At 40.0% G+C, this 27,048-nt stretch overlaps 1 protein-coding gene across 1 annotated transcript in view; it reads left to right on the top strand.

The window, feature by feature from the left end:
- Window positions 1-27,048, top strand: part of gmds (GDP-mannose 4,6-dehydratase) — a 180,878-nt gene that overhangs the window by 61,747 nt on the left and 92,083 nt on the right. The gene's annotated exons all lie outside the window — the stretch shown is intronic.

The raw sequence follows: 27,048 nt of genomic DNA on the forward strand, positions 1-27,048 counted from the left end.
CAAACTGATGGTGTTTTACAACCCCAAGAATGTGTCAATTGATCACTCCAGTGTCCAGTTGTCAACGTTATATGTGATTCATGTGTATAAATACCATCTTTCAAAAACACTAAAGGAGATCGGTTTGAAATAAGATCTTTTTTTTTTTTCAATTGTATTGTTTCTGCCACTTTTCTCTCTGTTTAATTATGGCAGTGTTTCTCAAATAGTGGGTCAAGACCCCCTTTTGGTTGCAGTGAGGTTCAGCATTGCGACCATCATGAGAGATACTTTAATATTTATGTCAGAACAATACACAAGTCTGCAGCTAGATAGTAGCAATGTTTAATCTACTCAACAGGCTCTTTTTTTCTGCTTAGTCAAAGTAGTAGGCACACACATGTACAAGGCTAAAAGAAGTGGAGAGATGAAGATTCATGACAGGAGTGAAAAGATTAAAGGACAAGTCAGCAGCAAAAAAAACAAAACAAGTGAAGACAACCACGATGAAAAACCCTGTTACACAATGGAGCATACTTCACTGTAACGACAATAGAAAATGAGGAACGACCGGTGTGACCAAATAACCACCATCACATGTAATGTAGACCACAAGGAGATGTTTTCAATTTAGAAAAAAAAATAATTCTATGACCCCTCTAATGCACCCTATTTGTATTAAATTAGACCTGACTATATCCGCTCATCGGCAGTGCGCCTTATAATCTGGTATGCCCTATGGTCCGGCAAGAACGATAACTCTATGTTGTATTTTTAATTCATGGTCAGTGCTATTGACTATGAGATATAAAAAAAAAAAAAAAAAAGAACCATAAAATCGCTTACTTTTGGGAATGCGAACTGGAAGTAGATCTTTTCATAAATTTGAGTATCTATCCAATAGTATGTAGTTACTGGAGCAGTATTGGCTCTACCAATATCGATACTGATACTTTTTACTTGAAATATAAAAAATGGATGATTTTTCGTTTCAATTTTAATCACAATTATAATCAGTAACTAAAAAAACTTGAAGTCAGTGTAACAATAGCAACTAAATATTTAAACCATTTCATTATTCTTGTTTATTTCCTACAATACAAAGTCTGTAGTGCACTCAAACTAAACAAAAATTACTACTATTTTCTACTACTACTATTCTACTACTTAGTAGTAAAATCATTTGAAAGTTGACCGGGAGGAAGTCGCAACACCTTATAAATGTGTGTTATTTACGTTAAAGTAACTGAAAGTAATATAACGTATGAATGGATGTACATAGTTCTATATATTTGGGAGGGTTTTAATCATTTTATGGCTGTTAAGTACAGGAGAAACAGACATCAGCATTGTTCTACGGGAGCTTTATTTTTCAACTCACATGTAAGCAAATAAGCCACAGCGTCAATTGCGGTCTTTCAACAATAGCTTTTACTTTAAAATCAAAATATTTATTCATATACTATAAGCCCCAAAACCAATGAAGTTGGCTCGTTGTGTAATTCTTAAATAAAAACATAGTACAGTGATATGCAAATCCTTTTCAACTTATATTCAATTGAAAAGAGTTTGAACCGATAAACTTATTATTTTTTTTTAAACAATCATATTAGAATTTAATGGCAGCAACACATTGCAAAAAAGTTGGCACAGGGGCATTTTTACCACTGTGTTACATGGCTTTTCCTTTTAACAACACTCAGTAAACGTTTGGGAACTGAAGAGACCAATTTTTTAGTGGAATTATTTCCCGTTCTTGCTTGGTTTACAGCTTAAGTTGTTCAACAGTCCGGGGTCTTTGTTGTGGTATTTAAGGCTTCATATTGCGCCACACATTTTGAATGGTAGACCGATCTGGACTACAGGCAGGCCAGTCCAGTACATGCACTCTTTTACTATGAAGCCACACTGTTGTAACACATGTCTTAGCATTGTCTTGCTGAAGTAAGCAGGGGTGTCCACGATAACCTTGCTCGGATGACAACATATGTTGCTCCAAAACCTATATGGACCGTTCAGCATTAATAGTGCCTTCACAAATGTGTAAGTTACTCATGCCTTGGGCACTAATACACCCCCACACATCACAAATTATGGCTTTTTAACTTTTCGCCTATAACAATGCGGAATGGTTATTTTCCTCTTTGTTCCGGAGGACACAACGTCAAGAGTTTACGAAAACAATTTGAAATGTGGACTCGTCATACCACAGAGCACTTTTACACAATGCATCAGTCCATCTAAAGGATGGAAGGTCTGTATTATCATGGCGTACGTGCAATGATTTCTACATATTCTCTGAACCTTTTAATGTTCTTACGAACCGTAGATGGTAAAATCCCTAAATTCCTTGCTATAACTCGTTGAGAAATGTTCTTAAACCGTTCAACAATTTGCTCACGTATTTTTTTCACAAAGTGGTGACCCTCGCCCCATCCTTTTTTGTGAATGACAGACCATTTCAGGGAAGCTGCTTTTATACCCAATCATGGCACACACCTTTTCCCAATTAGCCTCTTCACCTGTGGGATGTTTCGAATAAGTTTTTGATGAGCATTCCTCAACTTTCTCAGTCTTTTTTCCCACTTGTGCAAGCTTTTTTGAAACATGTTGCAGGCATCAAATTCCAAATGAGCTAATATTTGCAAAAAATAACAAAAGGTTATCAGTTCGAACGTTAAGTATCTTGTCTTTGCAGTCTTTTCAATTGAATACAAGTTGAAAGTGATTGGAGTGATTTCTCCAGATTCTCTGAACCTTCTCTGAACCTTTTGATGATATCATGGACAGTAGATGTTGAAATCCCCAAATTTATTGCAATTGCACTTTGAAAAATGTTGTCCTTAAACTGTTTTGACTATTTGCTCACGCAGTTGTGGACAAAGAGTGTACCCCGCGCCATCTTTTCTTGGGATAGACTGACTATTTTTTAGGAAGCTGTTTTTTTACCCAATCATGGCACCCACCTGTTCCCATTTAGCCTGTACACCTGTGGGATGTTCCAATCAAGTGTTTAAAGAGCATTCCTCAACGTTATCAGTATTTATTGCCACCTTTTGCAATTTCTTTATCACGTGTTGCTGGCATCAAATTCTAAAGTTAATGATTATTTGCAAAAAAAAAAAAATTTGAGTTTGAACATCAAATATGTTGTCTTTGTCGCATATTCAACTGAATATGGGTTGAAAATGATTTGCAAATCATTGTATTTCGTTTATATCTACATTTAACAACATTTTCCTACTCATATGGAAACGGGGTGTGTATTAGTGTCCTCATCAGTTCATGTCTGCAGTTGTTTTTATTATGTGAAGTTCATATTTTGTCTAATTATTTAGACTTAAATTATTTAGCTACAGATGTCCCTGTTGTTCAGCAATGTTTGCTAGAGATATTAAGATTCAGTATGGTGTTGAGCCTACAAGAAATGTATTCATCTACTGTATTATTATTATTAAATATATTTTTCTTGGTGCTCACGAATAACACCAAAGACGTTATAATGTGTTCATCTGTATTGAATAAAACAATTGTCTTACCTACGCAGCAACAACTATGCTTTTAGTTTTTGTTACGAAAATCGACTGTGAAAATACGGTGGATTAGACCAACAATCACAATATTTATTGCTAGGACTTACCATGGTGTTAGTTTATTTGCACAACCAGGTCTTTGTAGTTATATTTAGGCACATTTTCTTACATTTAGTTCTTCTCTCAAATACTACTAATATTGTAGATAATAAACTCGATTGCATCACAGAAAGTTTCTCAAACAAATAAAATGTTCAAACAAAACATTTTACAAAGTTATTGCTGTAAACACAAACATGGTCTCATTGTATTACACAAGATGATGAAAGAAATATGTTTAGGAGCTATTTCCTTCAACGCACTAAAATTGTTTCCCTCACTTTATTACCTTAATGAACCACTTGTTTTGGGACTTTAGTGAAAGCTCATTTATATCTCTCTATTTGAATGATTAAAACCACAATACAGCATTTTCTGCTCAAACTCTACACTCACTTGGTCAAGCAGCTTGACCATCATGTCAATTAAGTTGCAAAGAAGAACAACAGTTGTGACATCATAAGCAACCTATTACATATTGTCCTTATCCTTTTTTGTGAAATGTTACGCTCAAACCTTTATGTTTTTTAAAATACCTGGCAAACACACAACTCTCTGAACATTCCTTGGATGACATGAGCACATGACACATGCAGACTGTAGCCACACCTGTATTCCGCCGGTCAAAAACCTATTAACATAAGACGGGGCGGCATAGCTCGGTTGGTAGAGTGGCTGTGCCAGCAACTTGAGGGTTGCAGGTTCGATTCCCGCTTCCGCCATCCTAGTCACTGCCATTGTGTCCTTGGGCAAGACACTTTACCCACCTGCTCCCGGTGCCACCCACACTGGTTTAAATGTAACTTAGATATTGGGTTTCACTATGTAAAGCGCTTTGAGTCACTAGAGAAAAGCGCTATATAAATGTAATTCACTTCACTTCACTTCACGTTACATGGCTGATTCAAATAATCAAATGACCACAATATTTGTTATTTTAATATACAATAAAATGCTCTAAAGTACAGAGTGAGGTTCCTGACTTTATACATCTTTTCAGACAATATGCAGGCATTAAAAAGTGCAGTAGCACAAGTAGCCAGCAGAGCACCGCAACCAGAAGAGTGCTCGTGCAATAAAGGTATCGAAACATGGCACCATTTGATTTTATGTGAATCAATATCCGGTGTTATTGATGGAATTCAGTCAGTGCCTATAAAAGTACCATCATTGTTACCCATCCCTGAAGGTGCTCACAGCTCACTTTCCTCAACAACCAGCTTTCTGGCTGCAGCCAGAAACTTAAAACCAGACTCACCAACATCAACATCCAGGAGGGCGACTCCCTCATTACAGACAAAATTGAGGTAGCAAACAGACTTAACACCTTTTTCACCAGCATGGCCACAACTCTAGTCAACATGCTGTCCCACCACTCTGGTCGCTTTGGTGTAGAACACATTAAAGCCTACTACAGAAAGCTAGCAGTATCCAACAACAATTTCAAATTAGAAAGGGTCTCATCTGTCAAGGTGCTTAAAAAATTGAGCGCGCTCCACCTAAACAAGGCCACCGGCCTTGACAATATCCCCTCCAGATTCCTCAGGGACTCTGCCACCACCATCGCCCCAATCATCACACACATAATAAGCCTCTCAATCAAACAAGGCCAAGTATCCAAGGATTTCAAGATAGGAAGAGTAACCCCCCTTTATAAAAAAGGAAGCCAATTAGAAGCTGGCAACTACCGAACTGTTTCTATTCTCTGTTCCATTTTGTAAGTAATGGAAAACATAGTTTATGAACAGGTCGATAGTTACCTTGCCACTAAAAAACTAATGTACAAATTCCAATCCGGTTTCAGAACTAACCACTCTACTGAAACATGCCTTTCTATCTGACCGACCACATCAAACATGAGGTGGACGCGGGCAAATACTGCAGCATGGTCATGCTGGACATTCAGAAGGCCTTTGACACCGTTAACCACGCTATAATGTTGGATAAGCTCAGAGCAATCGGATTTGATAAAACCTCATCGAGCTGGATGCAATCTTACTTGGAGGGGAAGAAACAGGTGGTGGAGGTGAACGGCACCGCGTCCCCCCACTATTAGGGCCTGCTGGTATCCAGCAAGGACAAGTCACAGGTGGAAACAATCCTCAGTGCTGAACTGTGTAGTATTTGCACCTGGCTCGCTGAGAACAAGCTATCCATACACTTAGGTAAAACGGAATCCATCCTATTTGGGTCCCACATCAAACTTAAGAAAGTCAGTGACTTCACTAATAAAGTGAGGGACATTGTTATCACCAGGAAAGATGAGGTCACCTACCTAGGTTCCATTCTAGAGGCTAATCTTTCCTGTGATACAATGTTAACCAAGGTAATCAAAAAGGTCAACCAACAGACAACATTTCTCTACATATCTCCTCTCTGGTCAACAAAAGCACCATGAAGATTCTAGCGGGAACTGTCATTCAACCCTTCTTCGATTGCGCCTGCACCTCCTGGTACCCCAGCACCTCCAAAACCCTCAAACATCCCACAACAAGCTCGTCAGGTTACTTCTAGACCTCCACCCCAGATCACACCGCACTCCTACCCACTGCTCCAAAGTGGGCTGGCTCAGGGTGGAGGACAGAGTAAAACAACTTGCTCTGAGCCTAGTCTATAAAATCTGCTACACCTCCCTGATACTGAAGTACAGTACATGTCAAACTACTTCCTTAACGTAATTGACCGCCATAACCACAACACCAGGGGGAGCTCCACAAACCATGTTAAACCCAGATTCCGATCCAACAAAGGTCTTACTCATTTTCCTTCTATGCCACGTCAAAGTGGAATGCACTCCCAACAGCTGTAAAAAACTGTGAATCTCTATCCTCCTTCAAAACCGCACTAAAAGAATACCTCCAGGCAACTTCAACCCTAAACCAACACCCTCTCCCCTCCACATCCCACCTCCCCGGATTGTAAATAACAAATGTAAATAATCAATTTTATATATACTTGTTCTTATGCTTTCTGATCTCTCTATGTCCACTACTTGCTGTACATATCCTACGAAGTCAGACCTACACTGTTTCAATGTCCATTTCTCTGATGATGCAATTTTTGATGACTGAAGTGCTGATATCAACCAAAACTACCACCCCTTCCCCCCACATCCCACCCCCCGGATTGTATATAATGTAAATAATTCAATGTATATACTCTGGTGATTAACTTGTGTGATGACTGTATTATGCTGATAGTACATATTTGTACCATGAATTGATTAACATGGACCCCGACTTAAAAAAGTTGAAAAACTTATTCGGGTGTTTCCATTTAGTGGTCAATTGTACGGCGTATGTACTGTACTGTGCAATCTACTGATAAAAGTTTCAATCAATCAATGAAAAAAATCATTTATCCTCTGCTCACAGCAAATCTATGCTACATCAAAATAAAATCCAATATGGATCTAACTAAAGCAGTTGACACAATTAATCTCAGTATTTTAATAGAAAAATTAGAACAGTATGGAATCAAAGGGTTGGTCTTAAACTGGATTTAATCAATCAATCAATCAATGTTTATTTATATAGTCCTAAATCACAAGTGCCTCAAAGGGCAGCACAAACCACAACGACATCCTCGGTAGGGCCCTCATAAGGACAAGGAAAAACTCACCCCAGCGGGCTGTCGACCATGATGACTATGAGAAACCTTGGAGAGGACCACATATGTGGGCAACCTCCCCCCAGGGGACCGAAAGCAATGGATGTCGAGCGGATCTAACATGATATTGTGAAGTTCTAATCCATAGTGGATCTAACGTAACCGTGAGAATAAAGTCCAAAGTGGAACCAATATAGTAGCGAGAGTCTCATCCAAAGTGGAGCCAGCAGGGAACCATCCCAAGCGGAGGCGGATCAGCAGCGCAGAGATGTCCCCAACCGATACACAGGCGAGCGGTCCATCTTTGGTCCCGACTCTGGACGAGCGGTCCATCCTGGGTCCCGATTTTGGACAGCCAGTACTTCATCCATGGCCACCGGACCGGACCCCCTCCACAAGGGAGGGGGGGACATAGGAGAAAAGGAAAAGAAACGGCAGATCAATTGGTCTAAAAAGGGGGTCTATTTAAAGGCTAGAGTATACAAATAAGTTTTAAGATGAGACTTAAATCCTTCTACTGAGGTAGCATCTCGAACTGTTACCGGGAGGGCATTCCAGAGTACCGGAGCCCGAACGGAAAACGCTCCATAGCCCGCAGACTTTTTTTGGGCTTTAGGAATCACTTATAAGCCTGGGTCCTTTGAACGCAGATTTCTTGCCGGGACATGTGGTACGATACAATCGGCAAGATAGGATGGAACTAGACCGTGTAGTATTTTATACGTAAGTAGTAAAACCTTAAAGTCACATCTTAAGTGCACAGGAAGCCAGTGCAGGTGAGCCAGTACAGGCGTAATATGATCAAACATTCTTGTTGTCAAAAGTCTAGCAGCCGCATTTTGTACCAACTGTAATCGTTTAATGCTAGACATGGGGAGACCCGAAAATGATACAGTAATCGAGACGAGATGTAACAAACGCATTGATACTGATCTCAGCGTCGTTAGTGGACAAAATGGAGTGAATTTTAGCAATATTACGGAGATGAAAGAAGGCCGTTTTAGTAACGCTTTTAATGTGTGACTCAAAGGAAAGAGTTGGGTCGAAGATAATACCCAGGATCTCTACCGAGTCACCTTGTTTAATTATCTGGTTGTCAAATGTTACAGTTGTATTGTTAAATAGAGGTCGGTGTCTAGCAGGACCGATAATCAGCATTTCCGTTTTTCTGGCGTTGAGTTGCAAAAAATTAGCGGACATCCATCGTTTAATTTCATTAAGACACGCCTCCAGCTGACTACAGTCCGGCGTGTTGGTCAGCTTTAGGGGCATGTACAGTTGGGTGTCATCAGCATAACAGTGAAATCTAATACCGTATTTGCGTATGACGTCAAGGACCTAACCCTGGGGAACTCCACACGTAACCTTAAAATAGTACGAGGTCACACTGTACCCTGTCAGTAAAATAAGAGTTAAACCAAGACAGGGCTAAGTCCGACATACCAACTCGTGTTTTGATACGCTCTAATAAAATATTATGATCGACGGTATCGAAAGCAGCGCTAAGTTTGAGGAGCAGCAACACAGATGACTCATCAGAATCAGAAGCATACTGGTATGATTAATGCTCCCAAAATCCATCAAGCTGTGCTGCTTCATAGCTTACCGAAGTTGTACTAAAAACATGTTGACAGATTTTTGAGCGCTGTGTGTAATGTTTATATTCTCAATGGAGCATATAAAGTTTTGATGTTGTTTACAGCCGTCGTTTTGTAGTTAACACGCATCTTTTATGTGTGACTACCATCTACTGGTCACACTTATGATTGTACCATGTAAGCACAACCAGAATTTTGCCGTACATTATGTGCACCGGGTTATAAGGTGCACTGTCAAGTTTTGAGAAAATGACAGGATTTTAGGTGCACCTTATAATCTGAAAAATGCGGTAAATCAAATTTAAAAGTTTTCTCCAAACTGGTTTTCCAGACAAAAACGAAGATAACAGTTTTACAACAAATTGTTTTTCCTAGACAAGGAAGACAAGGAGACAACTTTCTGATGAAAGTTATTTGGTACCTTATTTTTCTTATGTTCCTGATGAACAATCTGTTCATTGATTAGAACATACAAATTTAAAGTGAATACAAAACAATGTCAATGCCTCACTCAAATGAAGGACACTGTTCGTCACTACTCCTGTATTATATAATGTTATTTTCTCAAAACCTCACATCCTCTCCCACAAATGTCTATAAGTCTGTCCACAAATGGCCTATAGGGGACTCACCTCCTCCTGCAACTACTCCATGTTTGCCGGTGGTCTTTTTCTGGAAGGGAATGATTAATAATAATAATATCTCCCAATATCCTTTACAAAACTAGAATAGATGGCTGACAAAAACTACATTTAAGAACTAGGAAAGCCAAAAATATAAAAAAGGAGTGCTTGACATCTTCTATGTCCGGACAGACTGGTAACACTTACCCTCACCCATCCTTTACTTCAGCAGTAAGAGATCAGAGATTGCACACTATTTCTCTAGGAAAAGAAGGTCCAGTTTTCCAGCCACTAAATTCAGTCTGATTCTGCAGGGAGTTTGCTCCCACTCCTCACTTGCACATCTGGCTGTTTATTTGAAGAAACAACAAGAATGTTTTCATATCCCAGGAGAAAAAAAGAACTCCAGAATGAAAACCACACACTTAACACAGATGCACACTGAGATCTCACACAGCCTGCTGTCTCGTGTGCATTATTTAGATGTAAATATTTGTATAAAAAATGAAAAAAACAAAAACAAATTCGTGTCCACACTTATTCTAAAAAGGTTGAGGTGTGCTGGGTGGGTTGGGGTGGGATCTGTTTTCATCCAAGCAATAGTATGCTTCATACCCACATTTTTGGAATGTTTTTTTTCATGTTTGAGTAGTGTAATACATTTAATGTATGGAAAAAAGGAAAACATTTTAACATTAACTATAGGAAATGTAACTTAACAATTATCTATCAGCCATTTAAACAGTGAATATTGAATATTACAGTGTATCGCATTTACAAAACCCCAAACCAGTGACGTTGTCACGTTGTGTAAATGGTAAATAAAAACAGAATACAGTGATTTGCAAATCCTTTTCAACCTATATTCAATTGAATATAGGTTCAGCCTAAACCCTTTCGGTCTGTAACATTTTTTATTTTCAATCTATGAATGTACAACTTTTTATTTTCAATCTATGAATGTACAACTGTTTTTTTGCTTTGTTGACCATTGACCGAAGAACAATAAACTTGATAAACTTGAATGGATTGCAAAGACAAGATACTTAACGTTCCAACTGTAAAACTTTATATTTAGCAAATATTAGCCCTAGTGTGTGAATGTTTTCTGTCTATCTGTGTTGGCCCTGCGATGAGGTGGCGACTTGTCCAGGGTGTACCCCGCCTTCCGCCCGATTGTAGCTGAGATAGGCGCCAGCGCCCCCCGCGACCCTGTAAGGGACAAGCGGTAGGAAATGGATGGATGGATGGATAGCTCATTTGGAATTTGAAGTCTGCAACATGTTTCAAAAAAGCTGGCAAAAGTGGCAAAAAAGACTGAGGAAGTTAGGAATGATCATCAAACACTTATTTTGAACATCCCACAGGTGGACAGGCTAATTGGGAATATGAGTGTGCCATGATTGGGTATAAAAGCAGCTTCCATGAAATGCTCAGTCATTCACAAAAAAGGATGGGGCGAGGGTCACCACTTTGTGAACAAATGCCTGAGCAAATTGTTTAAGAACAACATTTCTCAACCAGCTATTACAAGGAATTAAGGGATTTCACCGTCTATGGTCCGAAATACCATCAAAAGGTTCAGAAAATCTGGAGAAATCACTGCACAAGCAGCAAGGCCTCGCTGAGCTCAAAATTATCTTAGATGGACTGATAGTAATAATAACTGCTATAGCAGCCGCAACATTACTGCTGCCACAACAACAACTCTTGCTGACCTACTGCCCTCGGTAATGGCACCATTCCCAAAGTATGTGGGCTCTATTGATAACCCCACTAACAACTTTAACGACGCCCTACGCAAAACCATTGATAGTATAACACCGCTGAAGTTAAAAAAGGCTGCAAAAAGGCGTACCCAATGGTTTACAGAAGAAACTAGAGCTCAGAAATTATTATATAGAAAGCTTGAACGCAAATGCCTCGCGACTAAACTTGAGGTGCACCATCAAATGATAAATAAATGATAAATGGGTTGTATTTGTATAGCGCTTTTCTACCTTCAAGGTACTCAAAGTGCTTTGAGACTACTTCCACATTCACCCATTCACACACACATTCACACAGTGATGGAGGGAGCTGCTATGCAAGGCGTTAACCTTCATCCATGAAGGTTAACGCCTTGGGTTGACCTTATGGGATAAGCAGCAGAAAATAGATGGATGATACTTTTTCGTCACTTATTGTTTGTCTTTGGTACACTAATGTGTATATTTTAGGCCATTGGTTCTTTGTTTTATTTTTGCAAAAATATATACAGTATATCTATTTTTATATTGCTATTTTTTATCTTTGGTATGAAAATTATTATGTAACAACATTTATTAGTATTTTTTGGTTCTTTGTTGTTGCTATTTTTGTATTATGACAATTTATTATTGGATCATGTTGTACTGCATTTTAATCGTTTGTTCTGTGGTTGTGTGATGTTTTTTGCCTGGACCCCAGGAAGAATAGTCTCCACTGCGGTGTAGACTAATGGGGATCCTTAATAAACTAATAAACTAATAAACCCATTAGGAGCAAGGGTGAAGTGTCTTGCTCAAGGACACATCGGGCGTGACGAGGTTGGTACTAGGTGGGGATTGAACCAGGGACCCTCGGGTTGCGCACGGCCACTCTTCCACCGTGCCACGCCGTCCAAGCATGGAGTGATAGTTTAATAACTTATAAACGCATGCTTACCTTAGCTAAAGCTAAATATTACTCAAATCTCATCCACCTTAAAAAAAACGATCCTAAATTTGTATTTAGTGCGGTAGCATCGCTAACCCAACAAGGGACTCCTTCCAGTAGCTCCACCCACTCAGCTGATGACTTTATGAAATTCTTTAATAAGAAAATTGAAGTGATTAGAAAGGAGATTAAAGAAAACGGATTCAAGCTACAACTGGGTTCTATTAACACAGATACGACTGTATATACGGCGGACACTGCCCTCCAAAATAGTTTCTCTCGTTTTGAGGAAATAATATTAAAAATATTGTTACAACGTGTAAATGGAATAAAACAAACCATGTTTACTTGACCCACTTCCTGGGAAACTTATCAAGGAGCTCTTTGTATTATCAGGTCCATCAGTGCTAAATATTACTAACTTATCACTTTCCTCTGGCACTGTTCCCCTAGCATTCAAAAAAGCGGTTATTCATCCTCTCCTTAATAGACATAACCTCGATCCAGACCTCATGGTAAACTACCGACCGGTGTCTCACCTTCCCTTTATTTCAAAAATCCTCGAAACAATTGTTGTAGAGCAGCTAAATGAACACTTAGCTTCTAACAATCTATGTGAAACCTTTCAATCCGGTTTCAGGGCAAATAACTCCCCGGAGACAGCCCTCGCAAAAATGACTAGTGATCTATTGCTAACGATGGATTCTGATGTGTCATCTATATTGCTACTTCTCGATCTTAGCGCTGCTTTCGATACCGTCGATCATAATATTTCATTAGAACGTATCAAATACACGAATTGGTATGTCAGATTCAGCCCTGTCTTGGTTTAACTCTTATCTTACTGACAGGATGCAGTGCGTCTCCCATAACAATGTGACCTCGGACTATGTTAAGGTAAAGTGTGGAGTTCCCCAGGGTTTGGTCCTTGGCCCTTCACTCTTCAGCATATACATGCTGCCGCTAGGTGACATCATACGCAAACACGGTGTTAGCTTTCACTGTTATGCTGATGACACCCAACTCTACATGCCCCTAAAGCTGACCAACACGCCGGATTGTAGTCAGCTGGAGGCGTGTCTTAATGAAATTAAACAATGGATGTCCGCTAACTTTTTGCAACTCAACGCCAAAAAAACGGAAATGCTGATTATCGGTCCTGCCCACATATGCGGTCCTCTCCAAGGTTTCTCATAGTCATCATTGTCACTGACCTCCCACTGAGTGTGAGTTTTCCTTGCCCTTATGTGGGACCTACCGAGGATGTCGTAGTGGTTTGTGTTGTGGTTTGTGCAGCCCTTTGAGACACTAGTGATTTAGGGCTATGTAAATAAATAATTGATTGATTGATTGATTGATTGATACATAGTGAAAAAGTGTTATATGGTCTGACAAGTCTAGATTTCAAATTGTTTTTGGAAAAGGTGGATGTAGTTTTCTCCGGACCAAAGAGGAAAAAAAACATCCGGATTGTTATACAGTAAGCAAAAAGTCTACCTCCATACCATCTGTGATGGTATGGAGGTGTGTTAGTGCCCAATTCATGGGAAACTTACACATCTGTGAAGGCACCATTAATACTCAAAGGTACATACAGGTTTTGTAGCAACATATGTTGCCATCCAAGCAACGTTATCATGGACGCTCCTGCTTATTTCAACATGACAATGCCAAGCCACATGTTACAACAGCGTGGCTTCAAAGTAAAAGAGTGGAGGTACTAGACTGGCCTGCCTATAGTGTAGACCTGTCTCCCATTGAAAATGTGTGATGCAATATGAAGCCTAACATACCACAACGGTGTAGCTCAAGTGGGCGGTATACCTCGGTAGGTAGAGCGGCCGTGTCAGCAACTTGAGGGTTGCAGGTTCGATTCCCGCTTCTGCCATCCTAGTCACTGCCGTTGTGTCCTTGGGCAAGACACTTTACCCACCTGCTCCCAGTGCCACCCACACTGGTTTAAATGTAACTTATATATTGGGTTTCACTATGTAAAGCGTTTTGAGTCACTAGAGAAAAGCGCTATATAAATATAATTCACTTCACTTCACAACGGAGACCCCAGACGTCTCGAGTTGAAGGGGACATATTAGCGCAGCACTACTCGCGGGTAAAAGTCGTCTTTTTTCATCGCGCAATTACACAATATTCTGGACATCTGTGTTGCTGAATCTTTTGCAATTTGTTCAATTAATAATGGAGAAGTCAAAGTAGAAAGATGGAGTTGGGAAGCTTTAGCCTTTAGCCACACAAACACACGGTGTTTCCTTGTTTAAAATTCCCCTGAGGTGAAGCTTTACTATGGATCAGAGCGGTCAAGCGAAGATGGATCCTGACCACTTGTCAACCGGCAGGTTTCGGTGGGAAAATTGTGGTAAAAAGTCGCCTCTTACCGGAGATATGCGGAGCTTGCGCCGTCCATGCAGCTGCCGTGACTTCACTCAGACACTGGCGTCAACACACCCGTGGACACACTCCTCCGACTATCAGGTACTATTTAACTCACTAAAACACTAGCAACACAATAGAAAGATAAGGGATTTCCCAGAATTATACTAATAAATGTGTCTAAAAACATCTTGAATCGCTCCCAATGCAATCGGCTTTTCTTTTTTGTTTTTTGTTTTCTAGTCCTTCGCTATCAATATCCTCAGCCACAAATCTTTCATCCTCGCTCAAATAATGGGGAAATTGTCGTTCTCTCGGTCCGAATAGCGCTTTCTGTTAAAGGCTCCCATTATAAACAATGTGAGGGTGTGAGGAGCCCTCACACCGGTGGCGTCATCGTCTGCTACTTCCGGTAAAGGCAAGGTTTTTTATTAGCGACCAAAAGTTGCGAACTTATCGTCGATGTTCTCTACTAAATCCTTTCAGCAAAAATATGGCAATATCGCGAAATGTCTTTGCAGTATATTGAATTGAATATAGTTTCAAAAGGATTTGCAAATCATTGTATTCTGTTTTTATTTACAAATTACACAATGTGCCAACTTAACTGGTTTTGGGTTTTGTAGATTGTCACTTAAGTCATCGAAACTGTGAATGAACACGTGGAGTTATGTACTTAAAAAAAAAAGGTGAAATACCTTAATTCCTTGAATTGCCGCAGGGCATATAGTATACGCCTGCCTTTAATTACTGCCGGGTCAAACTCGCTTCGCAAAATAATTAGAGCATGCTTAGTATTATCGCGACGTCACGAGTGACACTTCCCCTGTCATCATTTTCAAAATGGAGGAGGCTGATTTTAATACCGGTAATTTGAAATCGCGTAAAGGGAAAAAGATTTAGAGCTATTCAGTAGGATTTAAGGTCCAAGCTTACATCACACTCAAATTTTTACTGCATGCCTTTGGTAAGTGCCGGAGTGAGAAGAGGTTTTAAAATAATCACCGCATGCCTACTTTTACCGCAAGCCCTTGGTAAGCGCAGGAGTGAGAAGAGGTTTTAAATTAAATAGCGCCCCGGCGGCAATTCAAGGAAATACGGTAACTGAAAACATGTTTTATATTCTAGTTTCTTCAAAATAGCCATCCTTTGCCCTGATTACTGCTTTGCACACTCTTGGCATTCTCTCTGATTTTCAAGTAAATCCTGTGAAGTGAAAACCATTTCAGGTGACTACCTCTTGAAGCTTTACTTCTGGACAGTTAGGATTGCTCGTTTGCATGAAACACTTGTTTTTCTCTCTACAATAGGGCGAAACCATCCTTGCCCAGGCACAATCTCCTGTATTTTGGAGTCTACATATTTGAGGTTTTGGCACCAGACTAGATCTGACTAATCTAAGTCTATGAGCACAAACTGATGAAGTGAAGTGAAGTGAATTATATCAAAATAGCGCTTTTTCTCTAGTGACTCAAAGCGCTTTACATAGTGAAACCCAATATCTAAGTTACATTTTAACCAGTGTTGGTGGCACTGGGAGCAGGTGGGTAAAGTGTCTTGCCCAAGGACACAACAGCAGTGACTAGGAGGGCGGAAGCGGGGATCGAACCTGCAACCCTCAAGTTGCTGGCACAGCCACTCTACCAACCGAGCTATACTGCCTACTCGGATGAGCGGCAAAACGTCTTTTAAAACAAACCAAACAGTCCAGTTGCGATCATGTATTTTGCTGACTGCTATTTTTGTTAAAAAACAATAATATTTTAACGTGTTAACTAATAGTCAGGGAAGAGACGAGTGTAGAGTTTGAGCAGAACATTTCATATTGTTGTGTTCTGTTCCTAAATGTTTGATTTGTTTGAGAAACTTTCTGTGATGCAATCGAGTTTATTCTCTACTACATTAGTAGTGTTTAAGACAGGCAAGTGATGTTTCCGTCTAAAGTCGGAATTCCGTCTTTTTTCATCTCTGAGGGAAAAAAAAATTAGCTTCCGTTTTTCCGTTTTTTTTCCGACCCTAAGTCAAGATTTGTTTACTTGCCGATTCGTCTTTTGTAATCGAGACGTAGATTATATTACGCCGTAGTTGATTGGTCGATATGTTCCTTGTGACCAATCAGGACATCTGTTATGAATGATGACGTTATTACCGCCATTTTCCAAATGTAAACCATGTCGGTTCCCAAGAGAACGGACGCTTCACGAGTAAAAGAAATTGATAAACATGTCAAAAATAAGTTTCGATGGGACTGGAAGGAAAGGTAAATTACTGATACTAGGAAGTAACGACTTTGTTCGGCGATTTTATTCGGAAAATCGATCGTCCCGGAAAAGTTTTGTGCACGTGGTGTCATGATAATATTGACTATGGATCACGAGGTTTCAAAGCTTTGGAAGTACATGTGAAACGCCAAAAACATATGAAACAACTTGAAGCAAGGAAAACGAACTTTTCACTTGCTGGTACTTTTGGATGTCAACCGAAAGTGAGCAAACCTTACGGACTTCATCCTTTGTTTACATCGACAACTGCCGTAGACATCGAGAGGAAAGATCCACCTAAACAACCCACTTCAGTTGCAGACAGGGTAGTTAATAAAGAGGTAAGCTAAAAAATATTTCCCTGCGAAATACGCATGTTTGTTTTAAATATTAACCTATTATAGCTTTGCGAAATATAAATGTTTTTTTCTAAAAATAAAAGCCACGTGAAAATATATTATGAAATTACAGAAATTCAAAGAGTCGCATTATTGATTCCAGTTAACAATTTATTTGAAATAAATTTGCATATAATACTATTTTGTAATATTAAGTTCTTATGTAGTCTCTTGAAACAATATTGTCAGAGGTGTAACAATCTTGAAGGTAAATATTTGCACACTTGTTTAATGCAATATGTTAGTGTCCTCACATTATTATTATTTCCTATTTTCAAATATGAGTAAACATGTTTAATTCTTTTCATAAATTCATATCCTATTTTGGCGAAAAGAATGAAATGTTTACATTTGGTATTTTGTTATATTTATAACTAAACTTGCAGGCAATTAGGCATACACATTAAAACTGTGAATTGTTATTAGTGGTTATGTATTTTACAATTAATGCTACTTTCTGATAGCATATATCATGTAATAGTCTTCACTTTAAAATATATTTTGTATAATAATAAATCTTGGCAAACCTGTTATACCACTGATAATTTTTTTTTACCCCATATATACAAAAACGAAGCTACAAAAGCAGAGACCAAAAGGAAAATGCAGGCTGCTCAGAAATTTGCAAGGAAAGCTCGTGTTGGGGCTCTCCGAGCAAGTAAATGTGTGAAGTGAAATGAAGTAATGTGGTAATACTGTAAATAAACTGTAGAAAATAACACTGATCAATGTGACACCTGTGGATGTGAAATGAACACAAGATGTAAATATTAGTGACTAAATACTGTTGGGACTGAACCATATACAGTGATTCATTAGGATAATTGGGGTATGTATGTTCTATTAATTATGTTTTCATGTCTTTAAATACTAAAATATTTTCTTCAAATTGTGCTGTCTTTGTTAATTTTAGCAGGTTAAATTGGTGAAAAACCAGGAGCTTCGGGGGCCTTCGTCCCCCAGATCCCTGGAAATTTGTAGTCTTTTTCATTGTGGTCAATCACTTGCCTATTAAGAGCAGAACTAAACGTAAAACGAGGACAATAGACCGCATTAGTTTATTTTGGTGGTTGCTATACCTAAATCAGAATCAGACTAGTTTTTATTGCCATTGTTTGAGAACGGGTTCACAAACTCTGAATTTTTCTTGGTGCAATCGTGCAACTTAAAACACATACAATACAGAATAGATAATAAACTGAGCTGTAACTGAGCTATCAGATCTTGTGTTTGTTCATGTGCCTGATGGCCGAGGGGAAAAAACTGGTGGTGGGAGGTGTGGGTCTTTATGGACTGCATGACAGGACAGGGGAGAATAGTTTGTGTCCAGAGTGAGAAGAGTCAGCTGTGATCTGACCCACACGCCTCCTGGTCCTGAAGGAGAACAGGTCCTGGAGGGATGGGAACTTGCAGCCAATCACCTTCTCAGCAGCACGTACGATGCGCTGCAGTCGATGCTTATCTTGGACTGTGGCGCCGGGGAATCACACGGTTATGGAGGAGGTGAGGTGGGACTCGATGATGGCTGAGTAAAACTGCAGCAGCATCTCGGTTGGTACCTTAAGTTTCCTCAGCTGCCGCAGCAAGTACATCCTGTGTTGGGCCTTCTTGATGAGGGAACTGATGGTCGGCTCCCACTTGAGGTCCTGGGTGATGGTGGTGCCCAAGAAAAGGATGGAATTCACATTGTATATATATAACTACAAACCCCGTTTCCATATGTGTTGGGAAATTGTGTTAGATGTAAATATAAACGGAATACTGTCACAACTTGGACTATGGGATATTTTGTTTTTCCAACGCAAAAGATGATTGGCAAGATCCAGGCGTGAATAAAGGTACATTTTTTCATTTATATTCTAACAAAACTACAAAAAGGCAAACCAAGGGCGCGCACAATGGCGGAGAACAAATACTTGGCTACAAAAAACAAATGACTAGCACAAAGGCTGCAAACTATAAACATGAACAAAAACACTTGCGCTGTGGCATGAACAACAAAACTTACGTGGCGTGGACAAAACGAACAGCATAACATGGCATGAAGCAGATAGGAATATGGAGGCATGTAGGTAGGTAAAGTTGCCAGCCCGAAGAACCAAAACGGAATGGCTTAAATAGCAGTGACATAATCAGTGATGGAACAGGTGCGTGACATGACAGCTGAAACAAATGAGTTGGCATGGTAACGAAAACAAACCAGGAAGTGCGAAACAGGAAACAAGTGTCCAAAAAACAAAACCGAACATGACCAAAACAAAACATGATCCATAGGTGTGACAAATACAATGATTTGCAAATCATTTTCAACCCATATTCAGTTGAATATGCTACAAAGACAACATATTTGATGTTAAAACTGATAAAACTTTATTATTTTTTTTTTTTTGTAAATCGTTAACTTTAGAATTTGATGTTAGCAACACGTGACAAAGAAATTGGGAAAGGTGGCAATAAATACTGATAAAGCTTAGGAATACTCATCAAACACTCTTCCTGGTTAAAGTCCACCCTCTTCCTGGGTAAGGTAGGTAAAGTTGCCAGCCCGAAGAACCAAAGCGGAATGGCTTAAATAGCAGTGACATAATCAGTGATGGAACAGGTGCGTGACATGACAGCTGAAACAAATGAGTTGGCATGGTAACGAAAACAAACCAGGAAGTGCAAAACAGGAAACAAGTGTCCAAAAAACAAAACCGACCATGACCAAAACAAAACATGATCCATAGGTGTGACAAATACAATGATTTGCAAATCATTTTCAACCCATATTCAGTTGAATATGCTAGAAAGACAACATATTTCATGTTCAAACTGATAAAACTTTATTTATTTATTTTTTTAAATCGTTAACTTTAGAATTTGATGCCAGCAACACGTGACAAAGAAATTGGGAAAGGTGGCAATAAATACTGATAAAGCTTAGGAATACTCATCAAACACTCTTCCTGGTTAAACTCCACCCTCTTCCTGGGTAAGGTAGGTAAAGTTGCCAGCCTGAAGAACCAAAACGGAATGGCTTAAATAGCAGTGACATAATCAGTGATGGAACAGGTGCGTGACATGACAGCTGAAACAAATGAGTTGGCATGGTAACGAAAACAAACCAGGAAGTGCGAAACAGGAAACAAGTGTCCAAAAAACAAAACCGAACATGACCAAAACAAAACATGATCCATAGGTGTGACAAATACAATGATTTGCAAATCATCTTCAACCCATATTCAGTTGAATATGCTACAAAGACAACATATTTGATGTTCAAACTGATAAAACTTTATTCATTTATTTTTTTTAAATCGTTAACTTTAGAATTTGATGCCAGCAACACGTGACAAAGAAATTTGGAAAGGTGGCAATAAATACTGATAAAGCTTAGGAATTCTCATCAAACACTCTTCCTGGTTAAAGTCCACCCTCTTCCTGGGTAAGGTAGGTAAAGTTGCCAGCCTGAAGAACCAAAACGGAATGGCTTAAATAGCAGTGACATAATCAGTGATGGAACAGGTGCGTGACATGACAGCTGAAACAAATGAGTTGGCATGGTAACGAAAACAAACCAGGAAGTGCGAAACAGGAAACAAGTGTCCAAAAAACAAAACCGAACATGACCAAAACAAAACATGATCCATAGGTGTGACAAATACAATGATTTGCAAATCATTTTCAACCCATATTCAGTTGAATATGCTACAAAGACAACATATTTCATGTTCAAACTGATAAAACTTTATTATTATTTTTTTTTGTAAATCGTTAACTTTAGAATTTGATGCCAGCAACACGTGACAAAGAAATTGGGAAAGGTGGCAATAAATACTGATAAAGCTTAGGAATACTCATCAAACACTCTTCCTGGTTAAAGTCCACCCTCTTCCTGGGTAAGGTAGGTAAAGTTGCCAGCCCGAAGAACCGAAACAGAATGGCTTAAATAGCAGTGACATAATCAGTGATGGAACAGGTGCGTGACATGACAGCTGAAACAAATGAGTTGCCATGGTAACGAAAACAAACCAAGAAGTGCAAAATAGTAAACAAGTGCACAAAAAACAAAACCGAACATGACCAAAACATGATCCATAGGCGTGACAAATACAATGGTTTGCAAAAAAAAATGTCAACCCATATTCAGTTGAATATGCTACAAAGACAATATATTTGATGTTCAAACTGATCAACATTTTTTTTTTGTAAATAATCATTAACTTTAGAATTTGATGCCGGCAACACGTGACAAAGAAGTTGGGAAAGGTGGCAATAAATAATGATAAAGCTTAGAATGCTAATCAAACACTCTTCCTGGTTAAACTCCACCCTCTTACAGTTGGTCGCTACATCTGTAAGTGCAAGTTAAAACTCTACTATGCAAAGCCAAACCCATTTATCAAAAATATCCTGGAACGCTGCCGGCTTGGCTGGGCTAGAGCACACATAAGATGGACTGATGCAAAGTGGAAATTATATTTGGAAACAGAGGACGTGGTGTCCTCCAGAACAAAGAGGAAAATAACCATTCGGATTGTTATAGGCGCAAAGTTCTAAAGCCAGCATCTGTGATGGTATGGGGGTGCATTAGTGCCCAAGGTATGGGTAACTTACACATCTGTGAAGGCACCATTAATGCTGAATGGTCCATACAGATTTTGGAGCAACATATGTTGTCATCCAAGCAAAGTTATCATGAACGCCCCTGCTTATTTCCGCAAGACAAGTGTTACAACAGCGTGGCTTCATAAAACAAGAGTGTGAGTACTTTCCTGGCCCGCCTGCATTCCAGATCTGTCTCCCATCGAAAATGTGTGCCGCATTATGAAGCGTAAAATACGACAGCGGAGACCCCGGACTGTTGAACGACGGAAGCTCTACATAAAACAAGAATGGGAAAGAATTCCACTTTGGTTTCCTCAGTTCCCAAACGTTTATTGAGTGTTGTTAAAAGAAAACGTGATGTAACACAGTGGTGAACATGCCCTTTCCCAACTACTTTGGCATGTGTTGCAGCCATGAAATTCTAAGTTAATTATTATTTGCAAAAAGTAAATAAAGTGTATGAGTTGGAGCATCAAATATCTTGTCTTTGTAGTGCATTCAACTGAATATGGGTTGAAAAGGATTAGCAAATCATTGTATTCCGTTTATATTTAACACAATTTCCCAACTCATATGGAAAGACATGGTTGTGCAAATACATCAATGTCAAGGTACATCCTAGTAACAATCACTACATCCTAGTGATTGGTAATCCAACCCACCGTATTTACATTGTTGATTTTCATAACAGAAACTAAAAGCTCAGTTGTTGTTCTTGTGCCGGAACACCTTAAGTGCTTTATTCAACATGCCACATTGTAGCGTATTTGGTGATATTTGTTACCATCAAGAAAATATTCTTAATAGTATTATACAAACGTATCCTTGTTCCCGTTAGCGTCTCGATCACTGCAGCACGGCATTCATTATGTCAATCAAATACGTTATTTAGCGATGCACAAATAAATCCAACTTTGTCTTTCATGGATCAATGTTTAATTTGTGGACCCCTCCATATGTAAAAACAGGATGTGCCTACAATTATTTTCTTCTGTAAATACCATGAGTGTCAAATGAAGTAAATTTTTGGCGAGCAGTAAGGTTTTGTTGATGATAAATTATTTAGGATAGTCCGGATAGTCGAACCTCGGATTCAGGAGGAACAGTGTGGTTTTCGTCCTGGTCGTGGAACTGTGGACCAGCTCTACACTCTCGGCAGGGTTCTTGAGGGTGCATGGGAGTTTGCCCAACCAGTCTACATGTGCTTTGTGGACTTGGAGAAGGCATTTGACCGTGTCCCTCGGGAAGTCCTGTGGGGAGTGCTCAGAGAGTATGGGGTACTGGACTGTCTTATTGTGGCAGTCCGCTCCTTGTACGATCAGTGTCAGAGCTTGGTCCGCATTGCTGGCAGTAAGTCGGACACGTTTCCAGTGAGGGTTGGACTCCGCCAAGGCTGTCCTTTGTCACCGATTCTGTTCATAACTTTTATGGACAGAATTTCTAGGCGCAGCCAAGGCGTTGAGGGGATCCGGTTTGGTGGCCACGGGATTAGGTCTCTGCTTTTTGCAGATGATGTGGTCCTGATGGCTTCATCGCAGCCGAGGTTGAAGCGACCGGAATGAGAATCAGCACCTCCAAGTCCGAGTCCATGGTTCTCGCCCGGAAAAGGGTGGAGTGCCATCTCCGGGTTGGGGAGGAGACCCTGCCCCAAGTGGAGGAGTTCAAGTACCTAGGAGTCTTGTTCACGAGTGGGGGAAGAGTGGATCGTGAGATCGACAGGCGGATCGGTGCGGCGTCTTCAGTAATGCGGACTATTGATCCGTTGTGGTGAAGAAGGAGCTGAGCCGGAAGGCAAAGCTCTCAATTTACCGGTCGATCTACGTTCCCATCCTCACCTATGGTCATGAGCTTTGGGTCATGACCGAAAGGATAAGATCACGGGTACAAGCGGCCGAAATGAGTTTCCTCCGCCGTGTGGCGGGGCTCTCCCTTAGAGATAGGGTGAGAAGCTCTGCCATCCGGGAGGAACTCAAAGTAAAGCCGCTGCTCCTCCACATCGAGAGGAGCCAGATGAGGTGGTTCGGGCATCTGGTCAGGATGCCACCCGAACGCCTCCCTAGGGATGTTTTTAGGGCATGTCCAGCTGGTAGGAGGCCACGGGGAAGACCCAGGACACGTTGGGAAGACTATGTCTCCCGGCTGGCCTGGGAACGCCTCGGGATCCCCCAGGAAGAGCTAGACGAAGTGGCTGGAGATAGGGAAGTCTGGGCTTCCCTGCTTAGGCTGCTGCCCCCGCGACCCGACCTCGGATAAGCGGAAGATGATGGATGGATGGATGGAAATTATTTAAATCATTAAAAAAAAAAAAAAAAAATCCTAAAGATTGTTTGAATCCACTCCATCCCATTTTAAATATTTTTTTCGTGATCGCTTATATATTTGCCTCTAAACCTTTCAAAGGACGCCAAAATCTGCACTGATGCAGGTAAATAAACAGTAGCCTAATGGGGTTCTAGACCATCCCCTGAAACCCAGGAGTGCCCGGATGTGCCTTTAGGTCATGTGATTGCAACCCACCTACTGTATACCATGCAGGAACATCAAGGGCTTGAGACGGGGCGTAAAAGTGAAGGAGATAGAGGACCAAATTGACAAGAAAAAGAGAGCAACATTACATTGAAAAAGTGGACAGCTTCAATGCTGTATGAAAACCTAAAATGGGAACTATTTTTTTTTTTTTCCGTATTTTGCCTATTGTTCTTAATCCTTACAGGACAAGGAGACACAAGTTTTTGTTTTTGTCTGGTTTGTCGCATTCGTTCTTGGTGACTAGCAATGCAACTAATGGTAACAATCCATTCTACCACTAAATCACTTACAAATTGCATTCAAAAATTGTCAACAATACTTCATTTACGTTCCGTAACTTGTAGGATAATTGCGTGAGAAATGTCAAGTGTGGTTAACTTGTTAGAAGGGGTTAACTTGCGTGACTGTGACACTCAAACCGTGACACTTGGTAGCCCTGACATATTTATTAGGGTAGCATGGTATACCGGTGCTAATAAAGTACCGCGGTGCTAATGAATTCAAAACAATACTATATACGGGTATGACGGCGCGCCATCATTACGTCGTGACGTTGCTGGTTTTATGATCAGAGTAGCATGTTCGGCAACGCACACACACAGAGTACTTACAAGCAGACACAGTGTGTTGACAGAAAGGGACAATGGACATTTTGGCTTAAAAACTAACGATAAAGGTCAATCATCAATCAATGAATGTTTATTTATATAGCCCTAAATCACAAATGTCTCAAAGGACTGTACAAACCATTACGACTATGACATCCTCGGAAGAACCCACAAAAGGGCAAGGAAAACTCACACCCAGTGGGCAGGGAGAATTCACATCCAGCTATAACATAAGATATAAAGGTGAAGCTATAACACTGAAACGTCGCTCAGCAAGAAATGTTTTGAAACATGGCTAGCTGGTGGCTAACATGCATCCGCAATCGGCAGTGTTTTCTAAATCACTTATCCTCACCTCCATGGTGACATTCAGTTTCTTACAAGTATCGTCTTTGCAGGACAAGGAATAGCTAAACATGCTTCACTTCACTATGAAGATGGAAAGTTGTTTTGCACGCAATGTAAACGGGCTAATAAAAAGAACACCTTTACGACTGATTTTCAAAGTTCCAGCCTCACCAGGCACCAAGAAACATCATGTTACACCTTTCCTGCTTGTCGGCTCCCAGACCGTGGTCGAGGAGCGCAGAGGAAACGTTCCCTCCAGGGCCGATATATTGTCGGGGCTAACACCTACCTACCTAGTGGGATCCTACAGTTTTACTCTTTTGTTTGGAATGACAAGGCCGTCGATTTGTTACAACTCTTTATTTATGTTTTCCACAAAGCCAACCGAACATCTACCATGCTATTAACACTCCTGAACATGCTAGCGCTCCCTCTCCTAACTTGTCCCACACCCCACATATTGCCATTCTTAAAGGGGAGCGCAGTTTATGGTCATCAAAAAAGCAGATATTAAATGCTCGAGGCATTGAGTGCCACTGGATCAAATGACATTTAAACTAACTTGCAAGATTCTAAATTTGTTAGCATTATTTGCCATGAAAGTGTAGAAGTGGCGGTTTTTAACTGACTGATGATGATCTACATATAGGTGAGAAAAATCAATTCTATTTGCATGTGCATGTTTGCCCTGGCACTCGATTATCATGATTTCATGACCGAAGCAAAAAACTTTTTACACTTTTACACTGAAATAAATAGACCTACAACTTACTAAACGAAAATATAGAAACAAATACCGGGCAGCGGTAAATATTAGATCCTTGAAGGAAAGAAGAAAGTGAATGAATGTTTATAACTGAATAAATTTACATATACAAATTGTTTTTTCTTTTTTATAATTTTTTTCATGAATTAAGTAATGTTTATGACAACCTTTTACCTAAACACAATATAGAATATGTTTTATGACAGGATAATGCATACAGTTATCATTTGTTTTCAAAATGGTTACAAAAATTGTGCTGCACTGTCTCAGGTACGACTTTGACCAGCCTGCACTTGGGGCCCTTGCTGATGTGGTACACCCGGACTCGATTTATATTGTGTTTAGGCTTGTTCTTTTGCTGCCATTAATAGTGCCTATGTCTTTCCTTTCAGCCTTTTTCAACCACTGGTATGTTCTCCCAGTCACTTCTTCAATTTGTCAGTGTGTACATACTGTGCAGGGGCTTGTCTTTCCATGACAGCCCATCCGGCTCCTCTTTTTCTCTGGGCTTCTTTTGCCTGAGGTATTAACTTACTAAATCGTCATTGGGGGCCATCGTATGAAAATGGTAGCCTGTTATTTCCTAGTGTCTGTGACACTTTGTGTATAAACTCAGGATGCTGGACATAGGGTGGGGTGAAACCTTCCATGCATTGTAAGTGCTTCTTTTGTCTTGATACCAGTATTTACATGTACTAAAGACAACCACATAATAAGTTGTTTAAAGACAGCTATCTAAAACACTTTTACTTTTAAAAAATTGGATTGACATACCTAGATTATGCGGTATTAAACAAGTTCTCTTGGACATGCATCAGTGGGAGCGTGACTCGGAGTGCAGATCACACATCAGAAACTTCAGGGTTCCTGCTACAAATCCAGTTTACCACCACTCATGTGTGACTGTGGAAGCTTTGAGTCATTAGAAATCGTATTTAATCGCCAGTCTCCGTGGAGGACCAATGCGCTGATGTGTGAGACAATGCTGTTGTACTATTTGGTGGGAAAAGACCGTTGAATATGTGACAGTTCTATGTGGCTAA

The sequence above is a fragment of the Nerophis ophidion genome, linkage group LG22, assembly GCF_033978795.1.
Source record: "Nerophis ophidion isolate RoL-2023_Sa linkage group LG22, RoL_Noph_v1.0, whole genome shotgun sequence".
NCBI lineage: Eukaryota > Metazoa > Chordata > Actinopteri > Syngnathiformes > Syngnathidae > Nerophis > Nerophis ophidion.